Raw genomic sequence first — 14,555 nt, forward strand, 5'->3', positions numbered from 1 at the left:
CGCAGTCTGTGCACATGTACACATGATTATTATCTGCACCCCTTATCGAAACTATGGGTTTGGCAGGAAGTAGCATGACCGCAGTGGGTTGCACACACTTCGCTGTCCTACTTAAACTCTCACTGTGGTATGGCAGTTGCTGGAACCTTGAATGGTGGAAGCAGCCTCTGCTGGGAATGGACTCAAACAACAGGCGGACATGTGCTTAATTTGTTATCTCTTTCTGGTTGTACAGCTGGGCCTTTTTCACACAGTTCCACAAAGTGCGATATTCGTTCACCCAACAGATATTTTCAAGAGCCTATCATGCACCAGGTTCTGGGGATACAGCAGTAAAAGAAACAAACTTTGTCTTCAAGGAGCTTATAGTGTAATGAGGGCGATAGACAGCAGGTGCAGTGGTGGTGAGTGCTAAGAAGAAAATAAAATGTGAGGTGGTGTGCTCCAGAGTTGTGGCTGCTTTAGATGCATTGTCTGAGAAAGTGAGTGGAGGCAGCAGGTGTCAGAGAGAGGGGAGTGGGCAAGTGGAGGAGGGTCATCCTTCCAATGTGGCTGCTGAGTGTTCAAGAGTTGATTAAGATGTTGTCGTTGGCAACCTTGGAAAGGGTGCTTTGGGGGGTTGGAGTAGGTCAAAGAAGGCCTGGAAGGAGAGGAAGCAAAGGTGGCCTTTGGAGACAACTCTGTGCGAGCCCTTCATCGTGAGTCGGGCCATTGCCCAAGGTGCAAGTGGAGCTGAGAGAGCCTTGTACAGAGTGGGGAATAGTGCAGTGTGCTGGCTCAGTAGAAAGGAGAAATGTGTTTAATGAAACTTGTTGTAAATAGCCCTGTTGTGTGCTTTAGCAAGTAGCAGATGACCCTGATGCTGAAGTTTAGTGCCCTGGGGGGCCTAGTTCAGTTTTCTTCTTCCTTCCAGGTCTCCCCTGTACTGACAGTAAATCACAAGTGTTAGGACCCTGACCAAAATACCTATTTAATCTTCTGTCTGTAATCTTCCTCTTGATATACAATATGGACTATTGGAACTGTGGAACTGTGTGAAAAAGGCCCAGCTATATATCTTGACAATATAGATGTACAAATGGTTCCGAATCCTGGGGTTATAAACCCCCATTTTGACAATCTGAACTATGGATCCATTCCCTAGAAAAACACAACTACCTCAGAAGGCATTTTATTATAGGGGGCTTTTGGATTCCCTGAAGTCCATTCCCAGAGTGTCCAGGTTGAAAAGCTGTTAGATACATTTAGTAGACACCCACTTAGGGGTGTGAAAATGGTGAGAAGAATGAGAGCTCTGTGGCCTTCTCTTCTTTCTTTCTTTCTTTCTTTTTTTTTTTTTTTTTGTTGTAGAGACAGAGTTTCACTTTATTGCCCTCGGTAGCGTGCCGTGGCGTCACACAGCTCACAGCAACCTCCAACTCCTGGGCTTAGGCGATTCTCCTGCCTTAGCCTCCTGAGTAGCTGGGACTACAGGTGCCCGCCACAACGCCCGGCTATTTTCTTCTCTTCTTTCTTTATCTCATGAGTCACCAGTTCACTGGGGGGTAGAAATTAAGGTTTTGTCATGTTTCCTTACTACCTAGTATCTGGGGTAAGTATGAATGGATAGGCAGAGTAGCTAGGCTGCTTATCCTTCTCGATTGTAGCACATACCTGTACAATTTTCAGGGGTTCCCCGGGAGAGGATGTCATGTGTTATGGGCCAGTGAGTGTGTTCTGTTTCCCCTCCCTCCCACCAAATTCATGTGCTGAAGCCTAATCACCAATGTGATGGTATTTGGAGGCGGGACCTTTAGGAAGTAATTGGGTTTAGATGAGTTCATGAGGAATGAAGCCCCATGATGGGATTAGTGCCTTCCTCATAAGAGGACAGAGACACCAGAGCCTCCTCCCCACCATGTGAGGATACAGCAAGAAGGTCTGGAAATCAGGAAGAGGGCCCTCAGTGGACCTCAGATCAGCACCTGATCTTAGACTCACAGCCTGTAGAACTGTGAGAAATAAATGTTTATTGTTTAAGCCACCTAGTCTGTAGGATTTTGTTGTAGCAGCATAAACTGAGCAAGGCACTTGCCTTGTAATTTTTAGCAGAGCCAGGGAGCCCAAGTTACTCTCCTTATTAAATTTGATCCTTGAGAATAGTCATCTCTCCTGAAACATTTTGTATTAATTTCCTATTGCTACTACAACAAATGACCACAAATTTGACAATACAGATTTATTTTCTTACATTTTTGGAGGTAAGAATCTGAAATGGTTCTAGTAGGCTAAAATCAAGGAGTTAGCAGGGTTGCATCCCTTCTGGAGGCTGTAGGGGAGAATCTCTTTCCTCTCTTTTTCCAGCTTCTAGAGGCACCTGCTTTCCTCAACTTGTGGCCCTTTCAAAGCCAGCAGGGCAGTGTCTGCAAATCTCTCTGCTTCTGTAGGCATATCTTCTCTGACTCTTCACCTCTCTCTTTCCCTGAAAAAGACCCGGTGATCACATTGGGCCCACCTGGATAACTTCCCCATTTGAAGATCCTTCATTTATCACATCTGCAAATTCTTTTTTGCCATGTAAGGTAACATTCACAGATTCTGGGAGTCAGGATGTGGACGCCTTTGAGGAGCCATCATTCTGCCTACGACACGTCCATCTAGCTACTTATACGTATGTTTCTAAGGCTTGGTCAGTAAAATTATTCTTGCTAACAAGTGAGATAAAGTGACATACAATTCAGGAGTGGAAGAGTCAGCACTTGAATACTGGAGTTCTTTTTTTTTTTTTTGTAGAGACAGAGTCTCACTTTATGGCCCTCGGTAGAGTGCCGTGGCCTCACACAGCTCACAGCAATCTCCAACTCCTGGGCTTAAGGGATTCTCTTGCCTCAGCCTCCCGAGTAGCTGGGACTACAGGCACCCGCCACAACGCCCGGCTATTTTTTGGTTGCAGTTTGAACCCGCCACCCTCGGTATATGGGGCCGGCGCCCTACTGACTGAGCCACAGGCGCCGCCTGAATACTGGAGTTCTAAATCCAGAGCTGTGTTTTCCCATTCTGTTTGTTTGTTTTGTAACTCTCTTTCTCACATTTCAGTAAATGGCATTTGTCAATATTTATGTTCCTGATGCCAATATTCTGGGAAGTTGATGCACTGACTTGAAATGAGGGAATGTCAAAAAGTAAAAATAGTCTTCAAGGTGAAATCCCAAAATGAGGAAGAAATGGCCAGTTTGTATGGTTTCTCATTTTGTGAGCATTTATGTTTGTAAGGTCCAATACAGAAACAGCTTACTGGCTTAATATCTTATCTGTCGACACGTCGTTTCACAGATCTTTTGCTGCCCAGCCGGATTACTTGTTGTCGTTAGATGTTTGACCTTGACTTTCTTAGCCTTGAAACTGTTATCATGGGTAAAGATTTATGAGGTGTTGCCATGGTCTGCTACCATGATAGAGTCTCCTCCTCTGCCTTTCTTGCTCCCACCATTCTCCCCCTCCTATTCTTTTTTTTTTTTTTTTTTTTTGTAGAGACAGAGTCTCACTTTATGGCCCTTGGTAGAGTGCTGTGGCCTCACACAGCTCACAGCAACCTCCAACTCCTGGGTTTAGGCGATTCTCTTGCCTCAGCCTCCCAAGTAGCTGGGACTACAGGCACCCGCCACAACACCCAGCTATTTTTTGGTTGCAGTTTAGCTGGGGCCGGGTTTGAACCCGCCACCCTCGGTATATGGGGCCAGCGCCTTACTGACTGAGCCACAGGCGCCACCCCTTTTTTTTTTTTTTAAAGAACACTTTTATTTTTATTTTATTTTATTTATTTTTTGTGTGTGTGTGTTTTTTTTGGCCGGGGCTGGGTTTGAACCCACCACCTCTGGCATATGGGACCGGCGCCCTACTCCTTGAGCCACAGGCGCCGCCTCTCCCTCTCCTATTCTTATCTCCAGATTCAAGTGATCTAAACCAGAGGCACTTTTTACATGCCTGGTAGGGGTCATTCACTATTTTTAGGGAACTTAGAATTCATCGTCCTTCTCATTCATGCTTTGTGTCTGGAGAGTCTCCCTAGGAAATTCCTTTTGAACCGTTCGTCAGGCCCTCATAGCCGTCTGGGGTCTTTCCATCCCTTTTTCTATAGCTAGATGATAGAAAAGCAAGGACTGAAGTAGGAAGGCCATCTCTTACCCCAGGAGTTCCCTTTGATGGGATTGATCACTGCACTGCTGTTAAGCTTTCAGAACAACTCCATTCTATCTCTTTTGGTTTCTTCCTCTTTAGATACAGACACAGTTGTGGCCTGTATGACCGTGGTGTCCTCTGAGCTCCTATCTCCATCTTCTTCTGTGTTGGAGGTACAGCTGAGCAGAGGATGCCCTGATGAGAAAGGGCCAGTCTAGGTCCCAGGCAAGAAGCCAGCCTACAGTGTTGCTGTGTGCCGGGACCCAGGCCTGAGCAATAGTTTTTATGAAGGGAATATAGCAGCTCATGTTCACCCTAGATTACATGGTGAGCCATGGAAGGAGCCTTCTAACAGACCTCTAGTGAAAGGAAGGCTGGGGCTGTCAGCATCAATAGATGTAACTTACACAGTGCATGGCAAATGGCTTTATTCCATATGAGTAGTCACTTAGATGTGAGTGTCATGTCCATTTGCTGGTGAGTCAGATCCTGTGCTGATCGTGATCTAGTAGTGTGTTCACGCATTTTCTTTGTTGTCAGTGAAAAGTTCCTATCCACTAGTGGGCTGGACGATGAGATCGGCAGTGCCTTTACGGATGGTCCTGTAGAGATTGTGTGTAAAACTTTCTTCCTTGTCTTTTTTCCCTTTCCCGATTGTCCTTTTCTTCTCCCAGTCACACTTCCAAAGACATCAGTCACACTTCCAAAGACCCACATATCCTCTATAAAAAAAGGAAAGTCAGTCAGAGGTTGGAATTTCTAACTATATCAATAAAGACCCTAAGACTTGGAAAAACAGTCTCACATGCAGGGGAGAATCCAGCCTGCAACAGGGAGGTTCCAAGGCCAGCTGTCTTTCTCTAGGAAAGTCTTGAGGGCACCTGCTACAAGTAAAGCCCGACCTGCATGGCTGGTGTCCTGCTGAGAAGCATCCCCACTTGAGCTGGAAGACCTGATACTCCCATACGCTGTCACGTAGACTTTCCATAAATGCTCTTGGTGGTAACTGCCTTTTTTGCCTGGAAACCAGTTTTTATTCCCTTTTAGTTTTTTGAGGGGAGGTGGTCCTTGGCTGTAATCCATACTGATTTTATGAGGAACAGACTGGGGAATTCAGCCCACTCTTAGAAGTGTTCTCTGGCATTGCCTGACACTGGGAAGTCTGGCCAGCAGCAGTTGTAGGTATTGGGTGCAAGGAGCATTCGTGTGTATGTTGGTAATTTAAATGGAACTGAGAGAGCCATGTGAAAGGAAAACAACTAGGCATTTCCTGGCCAGACCTGTCTGTCACCTGGCCTAGCTTATAGATAATCCCTAAAATCTAAGAACTAGAAGAAATTCTAGTTTGACCCTTTGAATACTAGACCTAAGGGAGACCTTCCTTTCTTAGATGGTTCATCCTTTAAGTGAGACATCTCCAAGATACAAGCCAAATGTTTCACTGGAGACTTTATAGCTATGTCTTTTGAATCATAACTCGATGTCCCTGAAGTTGCCCCATTGTGGTAGCCAGGTGACAAGGAATTATAAACCAACATTCATCTTTCCTAGACAGTAGTTGGGGATTTGATTCACACAGTAAGGTTTTCAGCTTCTTGTACCTGCTTAGGCTCTGTCACTATGCTCCGTCATTCTCCTAAGCAGCCCATTGAGGGCCCGTCTGCAAGAAATGGGTGAGAGGGCCAGAGGGAACAGGATGAATGAATAGCCATAGCTCCTGCTCCAGCTCCTGGGGATGCTCTTCCTGTTCTTCACATGGCTGGAATGCTGTCATTGCGGCTGGCTAACTGCTCAGCAGGGTGGGTTTTGATGTCCCCAGGCCCAGCTCCATGTGCACACTGTGTAGGTCTTTCCATTGGTTCCCAGCTGCACTTATCTCCACTGAGCCGATTGTGGTCTGCAGTGAGTGCATAGGAAGAAATGTGTTGGGTATGTGATTGGGATTCAATCTGTATGATTTTTGACATAGCCATATATGTATTTTCATAGGTTCATTGATTTTAAGTCATATACATTTCACAATTTAATAACTCTAAAACCAAGATATGCCATGTAATCGTATCTTAAAATAAAAATTGGCAGGGTTTTTTTTTTTACCCCCTTGGAGGTTCATAATGGTGCCTCTTACAATTGATGGCATCTTAGAATCCATCCAATATATGTTACGTAGGTTCAGCACATTTTTTACTTTTTTCTTTGATGAATTTGTGAATTTCGTTGAATAGGCAGATTGATTAGCAAGCCTGAGTATGTGCGAGCTGTGCTGGATGTACCTGGTAAATGGCCACCCCACATTTCACACCACTTCAGACTACCAAGAACACTCACTCATCCACCTTTAGTTGAGCTATAAAACAGTTCTGGATGGTAGGCAGGGCACTGCTCAAATATTAGTGTAAGTTTTTCCTGGCTAGCAATTGGGAAAGCCTGTTTCTTCTGACACCTGGTGTGATTTTCTGATACCTCATCTGATTGATTCTCTTTCCTACATTCCAGTTGATACAGAATCAAAAAACAGCAAAAGTATGTTGGGAGTGGAATATACCATGCATAAAGAATAGAGATCACAGGCAGCACCTGTGGCACCAGTCCCATATACCCAGGGTGGTGGGTTTAAGCCCGGCCCCGGCCAAACTGCAACAAAAAAATAACCGGGCATTGTGGCGGGCGCCTGTAGTCCCAGCTACTCGGGAGGCTGAGGCAAGAGAATTGCCTAAGCCCAAGAGCTGGAGGTTGCTGTGAGCTGACGCCATGGTACTCTACTGAGGGCAATAAAGTGAGACTCTGTCTCTACCAAAAAAAAAAAAAAAAATGGAGATTACTACTTAGATCTTTGTAGAAGGTAAAAATTGGGACTCCTACCATCCATCAGGAGAAAATGGCTAGGCACAGGGTTTCAGATTATCTTTTATTTTATTTATTTATTTTTTTTGTAGAGACAGAGTCCCACCCCACAGCCCTCGGTAGAGTGCCATGGCATCACACAGCTCACAGCAACCTCCAACTCCTGGGCTCAAGCAATTCTCCTGCCTCAGCCTCCCAAGCAGCTGGGACCACAGGCGCCCGCCCCAACGCCCAGCCATTTCCCAGTTGCAGTTCAGCCGGGGCCGGGCCTGAACCCGCCACCCTCGGTACATGGGGCCAGCGCCCCACCAACTGAGCCACAGGCACCACCCTCAGATTATCAATATGAAATACAGACATTGAAAATAAAACAAGTATGTAGATTGCCATTGATAAAAGGAAGTGTGTAGATATAAAGAGCAAAATATGAATATCTGGTAGATAGCATTCTGGGGAGATAGTGGCCAGAACACATGTTTCATCTCCTTAGCTCCCAGTGCCAACCGTTAATTTTTTTGAGCCAAGCCAAAGGGCTTGGGGGGGTGAGGGGGTGGGCATTGTAAGGCCCATAGGAACTTAGAAAGGCTGAGGTCCAGGGAATAAGCTAAGAGAAGTTATGAAGAAAGAGATATAGAACCTGGACGATAGAACCAAGACAATTGACATACAAGCAGTGGGTGTATTAGAAGGAGAGAAAGGCAGTGGAAGGATGTATCAGTCAGGACTGGCTAGGACCAGGTTACAATGCTGTCAGAAACAGTCCCACAAGCTCAGTAGCTTAGCTCAATACATGAACCCCACGCTACTGCAGGCAGTGCAGCTCAAGAGGGAGCACTCTGCACGCTGTTGTTCTTCAGGGCCCCAGGCTGACAGAGGCTTCATCTCTATGCCTGCACCCCTGATCACTGCAGCAGTACAGGTGTGGTAAAGCATGCACTGGTTCTTAACATACACCTAGATGTTGGCCCATTACTTCTGCTCACATTTCATTGGCCAAAGCAAATCACAAACCCACCCTTGACTTCAAAGAGATCTGGCATGGGCAGTTGTTCTATATACACGGAAGGAGGAAAGCTAGAAATATTTGGTGAACATCACTGATGACTTACTGCTAGGGGAAATGATGAAAATAGTGATGAAAATTCCCCTAAAGAAGGAAGACTTGAGTCTACATATTGAAAGATAAAAGTGATGAAAAAGATACATCTAAGCATGTCCTGGTAACATTTCTGAACTCTTAGGATGAAGAGAACAATCTTTCAAGCTTTCAGGCCTAAAGAACAGATTATTTACAAAGGAAAAAGAATCATACTGGCACCAGATTTCCTATTTACAATACCAAGAAGCTAGAAGATGGTGGAATTTCATCTCCAGACCACAGAGGATAAAAAGAATGCAACTCAAGAATCCTGTGTCCAGGCAAGCTATATATTCAGCTGTCAGAATTAAAGAAAGGTATTTGATATACAAGGATTCAGAGAGAGTGTCCTCTGCTGCCCTTGTCCTCACGGTGCCTGGATGCTCTGCCTTCACTGTTCTTATAAATACCTCAAGGTGTCTGCTCACCTGTCGCCTTCTCCAAGCCCTTTCCTGACCACTCTATCTAAATTAGCCCACACACCCACTCTGCTTGGCTTTTTCTTCATAACACAGCTCAATGCTTGACACTTTGTTCAATGTTTTATTATTAAAATTTCAAACAGAAAAGTTGGAAGAAGTGTAACTTATACATCTTATTTTTTGATGCATTAAATTTTAATGCAGACATGAATGCACTTTTAAAAGTTTCAGGATATATATCGTTAACTACAGTTCAGTATTTGTTCCTTGGTCTTTTTTCCACATTGAGATAAAATTTGCAAACAATGAAATCTCAAATTTTGTGTATATTGGGCAGTTTTTTTGTTTGTTTGAGACAGAGTCTCACCCTGTTGCCCTGGGTAGAGTGCCATAGCATCATAGCTCACAGCAACCTCAAACTCCTGGGCTTGAGCAATCCTCTTGGCTCAGCCTCCTGAGTAGCCGGAACTACAGGTATGTGTGACTACGCCCGGCTAGTTTTTCTGTTTTTAGTAGAGAGAGGGTTCTTGCTCTTGCTGTGGTCAGTCTCAAACTCCTGAGCTCAAGCAATCTGCCCCCTTCCATCTCCCAGAGACATGAGCCACTGCACCCAACCTGAAATCTCAAATTTTATGTATATTTGGCAATTTTTTGTTTGAGACAAAGTCTCGCTCTGTTGCCCAGGCTAGAGTGAATGGCATCAGCCTAGCTCACAGCACCCTCAAACTCCTGTGTTTAAGTGTTCCTCCTGCCTCCAGAGTAGTTGGGACTACAGGTGCCCATCACAACACCTGGCTAATTTTTTTCTACTATTAGTACAGACAGTCTCACTCCTGCTCAGGCTGGTCTCGAGCTCTTGACCACAAGTGATCCTCCCACCTTGGCCTCTCAGAGTAGTAGGATTATAGGCATGAGCCACCATACCTGGCCTATATTTGCTGAATTTTGACAAATGCATGCACATGTGTAACCCATATTCTCATCATGAGGTAGATCACTCTCCTCCCCTGGGAGAGTTCTCTTATCACCTTCTCGGTAGATCTCTGCACCCCCACCCTCTAGAGATAACCACTGCTCTGACTTTTTCCACTACAGACTAGTTTTGCCTATTCTAGAACTTTATATAATTGGAATCATAATATGTTCACTTTTGTGCCCTTCACTTGGCATGCTTTTAATATTCGTCTGTGTTGTATGTATTAGTAGTTTGCTGCATTTTATAGCTGAGTAGTCTTCCATTTTATTCTGTGAATATACCATAGTTTGTTTATCCATTCTGTTAATGGACAGTTCATCTATTTCCAGTTTTGGCTTGTTATAAATCTGCCATGAACAATCATGTAAATGTCTTTTTCTAGACATATTTTCGTTTCATTTGGGTAAATACATACGAGAACATGCTTGGATCATAGGCTAGATATATGTGTAAGTTTGTTTTGTAAGGGAATACTGGACCTTTTCCCAAAGCAGCTATGTCATTTTATGTGAAAGTTCCAATTGCTCCATGTCTTCACCAACATTAGTGGTATTAGTCTTTTAAATTTTTTTGTTTGGCATTTTAATAGACAGATGTATTAGTGTTCTCCAGAGAAACAAAACCAACAGTGTATATGTATATGGGTGTGTGTAAAAAGAGATTTATTATAAGGAATTGGCTCACATGATAATGGACAAGCTTAGAAATCCCTCAATCTGCTATCTGTAAGCTAGAGACCCAGGAAAGCCAGTGGAATAGTTCCAATCCAAATCCAAAGGCTGGGGAACTAGGAGAGTTGATGGTAAAAGTTCCAATTTAGGAGCAGGAGAAGACAGTGTCCTAGCACAAGCAGTCAGCAAGAGAGAGGGAAATCTCCTTTCCTCTGTCTTTTTATTGTATTCAAATCCTCAAGGGATCAAATGAGTGCTACTCACACTGAGAAGGGCAATCTGCTTTACTTAGTCTACCAGTTGAAGTGCTAATCTCTTCTAGAGACACTGTCACTCTCAAGTATCTGGGCACTCCATAACCCAGTCAAGTTAACATAAAATTAACCATAACAACAGATAAGTTGATGTACATACACACACGAGTATGTTAAACTAGCTTTACTTGTGAGTGTGACTGTCTTCTGATGTCTGCTTTTGAGAAGTTTCTTGGCTCCTGGGGAAACAAGTGATTCTCCCCATCTGCCCAGCCCTAGCAGAACAGTAGAGGATGAGTTCATAAAAGAGGTGTAGGAAAAGGCAAAAGCCAGAACTCCCGGGCCTTTCCCCAGTCCAGAATGTTCTTTAGGAGAGACTTACTTAGACCTCAGCAACTGATAAATTGTTGGTTTTCAGTTATTTCTGTGAGAGAGTGTGTGTGTATGTGGGTATCTTGAGTGTGAAGAATGTGATACTTACAGTTTAGGAATATAAAAAATTGTGTTACCCCTTGATCTTCTATTTGTAATAATTCCACTTAGTAAAATTAATTCAGTTAAGTCCCATTTTATTGGCACTAAGCACCACAGGGGTGTAGTAGGGAAAGTCTGAGGCTGGAATCTAGGGACTGAACAGGATGGTCAGAGCCAGGCAGGTACTGTCTGAGCTCTGAGGCCAAGAGGGCCCCAGGTCAGCCCCTCTTCCCCAGACCTCCTGCCTAGAGGGCGCGGCTTCCTGACCCTGGCTGCTGCTTTTGATACTTCCACCTTTAGGTGATCCCAGAGACAGGCAGAACTGGGGCAGCCTTTAAAATAGCGCACCAGCATGGAGAGGGAGGGGGGGGGGGGGTCAGGGAGGGAAACTGGAGCAACATGCCGCCAGCACGTGGTCCTGCCCGAGAAATCAGGTCTTAAAGGAGAAGGTTGCAGTTTTGGAAAATGAGAAGTGTGTCGGTCCTTAGAACAGGAAAACTCTAATTTATATTGCAAGATTAATGTTATGGTGGACTGGAAGGAAGCTGAAACACTAGCCAGTTGCCCCGTCTTTCCCCACTTACTCTGTTGGTCAAATGTAAGGGCCTGGGTAAAGTCCTACAGGTCCAGGTGCCCTGGCCCAGGAAGGTGTGTGAGGCATGTGCCCACATGAGCATCCTGGAGTCAGTGTTGGCTCACCTAACGGTGGGCCTACCCTGACATTGTGTGTTTTCCTCTGACCTGTAGTAAGACGTTACTGGTGGCAAGTGCAGCACTCTCTGGTGCTCTGGTCTCTGGTGTAGCAGACAAATGCAGAGGATCCCCCACTTAAAGAGTGCTGTGGAAAGACCAGAATCAGCTGGGCTCCGGCTGATCAGACACTCCTCAGCTCTTCTGGCTGTATAAACATTGAGCTGAGCTGATGACAAGGGAAGGAAGAGAACTCAGGTCTCCATTAGAGTGCTCTCTCGGGTGGTGCCTGTGGCTCAAAGGGGTAGGGCGCCAGCCCCATATGCCGGAGGTGGCAGGTTTAAACCTAGCCCCGGCCAAAAAACTGCAAAAAAAAAAAAAAGTGCTCTCTCTGTGACTCATGATGGGGAGCCATTAGAAGTGCGCTCTCTGTGGCTCATGATGGGGAGCGGAAGGGACCCCACAGCAGCGCTCACTTAGTAGGGCCCACCCAGTGCAGAGTTGGGCTGTTACAGACACATTCCCTTCAGTGCTCCGTTATTTGATCTGTTCCTTCCTCTTTTGGAGAGATTGCCAGAAAAAGACAAGGAACCAGGTTAAGTTCACTGCCTCTGCTTAGTCTGGTGGGAGGAGGTAATGGCTAAAGGTGAGCCAGCGTCAGACTTGGTCAGCAAGCCTGAGCTAGTCGATGTCTCCCTTCACTCTGTCGTGGCAAACATGGCAGACACAATCTGTGTAGGGCATGGACCAGCTGGGAGGCGGCTTCTGCTCCCTGGGCCCTGTGGGGATGGGCAGAGTCTAGTCTCACAAGCAGTGAGGGAGTGTCCCAGAGACTCTGCCTGACCTTTCTCTTATTCACTCTTCCCAAGTGCTCATGAAAATCTCTTAGGAAATTGGACAAAATCACGTGTAATGGGTGACTTTGTAGACCTTTGATTTATCTTTGTTTGCAGGGCTGATTTTATTTGGTGTGAATTTTTTTCCAAATGAAATCAAAATTTCCTGGATACTTTAACCTTCAGATAGCTCTTAAATACCACAGCATTTACCATTCCAGAGGGCTCTTGATGCTGAATCGTGACTGGACAATTATAAGAAAAGATTGGGGGCAATAGAGTGGTAGGACTTTTTCGGATCATTGGATGACTTTTCAAGACAGAATATGGGGACATTGGTCTTTTCCCCTTACCTCTTTTCTGTGTCTTTTTGTCCCTCTTACCTTTTGCCCTTTATTTTCCATCTAAAAGTTAATTTGCAAACTCAGCATCTTATAACCAGTGCTGAAGGCTCAGGGCCAAGTGGAAAGCAGAACTCTGTCTTCCATGTCAGCAGAATTCTCAGAAGAAATCTGTCTATTGTTTCAGATTATCCAGAACCATGGGCATTTACAGAGAAATTGCTGAAACAGTGTCGACATTTCAGAAATGAGTATTTGGTGATTAAAATTGATGTTCAGTGTATTTGTGTTCTTTTTGCCACATAACTCCTCTTCTCGTGCTGGTCAGCTAGTGAGCAAGGGTGCCGACGTACCGTGCAGACTCCCTGGGTGTTGGGTACCAGCTCAGGCTCTTTCTGTCCGCATTAGCCTTGAACAAATTATCTTCTGGGCCTTGATGTCTTCGTCTGTCACATGGAGTTAATGATAGCACCTACCTTCTATTTATGTTACAGTAAATGAGAGCACATGTAAGGAAAGCACAGTGGCTGTCCGCAGTAATGACTCAACAAATGCAAACTATTATTTACTAGCGGGCAGGAGTAGGTGGCAAAGAGGTTAAACAGAGACTGTTGTTCCCACAGTGTAGTAGGGAACATGCCAGTAGTGGTGCTCTGTGCTCTAGAAGCTCGAAGGAAACAGAAAGGGTATCCAGCAGCGAAGGGCAGAAATGTGGTTGCCGCTGGCCACTGCACAGCGGAAAGCAGAACTGTGCTGAGGCTCCTGCTGGTCCGTTACCTGAGTGTTTAGTTCCCCTAATTTCTTCCCCTCGCCTTCCTGTTCTTTCCTCCTCATTAAGTGCTACTAAGAGTGATGGTGATGATGATCCTATATTTGATTTGCTTCTTTTCAGCACACTTTCATTTTTCTTAGCTTATTTAATCCCATGCAAGAGTTAGGTAAAATCCCTCATATCTTCAGATGAGGACACGAAGGTCCAAGGTGGGGGAAGATGACTTGCCGTGGTCCTGAAGCTAAGCAAGTCCAGGCCATCTTGCCACTTCCCACTCATATAACAGACCCTGAGGTAGATGCTGCCAGAGATAATATTTCCCAGCTCACCTCTATGTTGAAACTCTGTGGTCTGCTCTTCCTTCTCCGAGGGAAAGAACTTCAGGTTGAGAGGTAAGAAATCTGAGGCTAGTCTCTGTGCGTGACTCAAAGACCTCACTGGGGCCTGTTCCCACATCTGTATGAGGGGATTGCTCTAAACGTGAGTCTCAACCTTTTTTTCTAGGACATAGATGTCTGGTGACATTTCCTTGTAGACCTTCTCGTTGGGTGGCCTACTTTCCCAACAACTTAGCAGTAACTTGCCTCCCACTCCTACACTAAATGAATCATGTTGGAATATAGGGAAGTAAATGATGCTGTTATAAGGATAACCTTGAGTCTGTTCTGAATTATCAGAAAAGTACGTGCTTGTAAGGTGTAAGGTTTTTCACTAGTCACAGATCACTTTAGCACTTCACAGTGAAAGTGCTAGGGACTGGTGGCAGAGGCCTGTTCTGGAGCACCTTCGTCCCTGCCAGCCCCAGCCCCCAGCCTCCAGTCTGCAGACAGGTGCCAGCTTATCAAGTTTAAAGTGGAGGTGTCCTGTCATTTAAAGGGCTGCAAAACCTTGGTGTTTGGATTAAAAAAAAAAAAAAAAAACTTTGTAAAAGCAGAGGGACTTAGGTTAGCCATAAAAAGCATTCATTCCTCATCTCTCC

The 14,555-nt window shown here is 45.1% G+C and overlaps 1 protein-coding gene across 2 annotated transcripts in view; it reads left to right on the plus strand.

Moving 5' to 3' along the window:
* ZNRF1 (zinc and ring finger 1) overlaps positions 1 to 14,555 on the plus strand; it is a 104,228-nt gene that overhangs the window by 72,746 nt on the left and 16,927 nt on the right. The window lies entirely within an intron of this gene.

The sequence above is a fragment of the Nycticebus coucang genome, chromosome 2 (genome assembly GCF_027406575.1).
Source record: "Nycticebus coucang isolate mNycCou1 chromosome 2, mNycCou1.pri, whole genome shotgun sequence".
NCBI classification, from domain to species: Eukaryota; Metazoa; Chordata; class Mammalia; order Primates; family Lorisidae; genus Nycticebus; species Nycticebus coucang.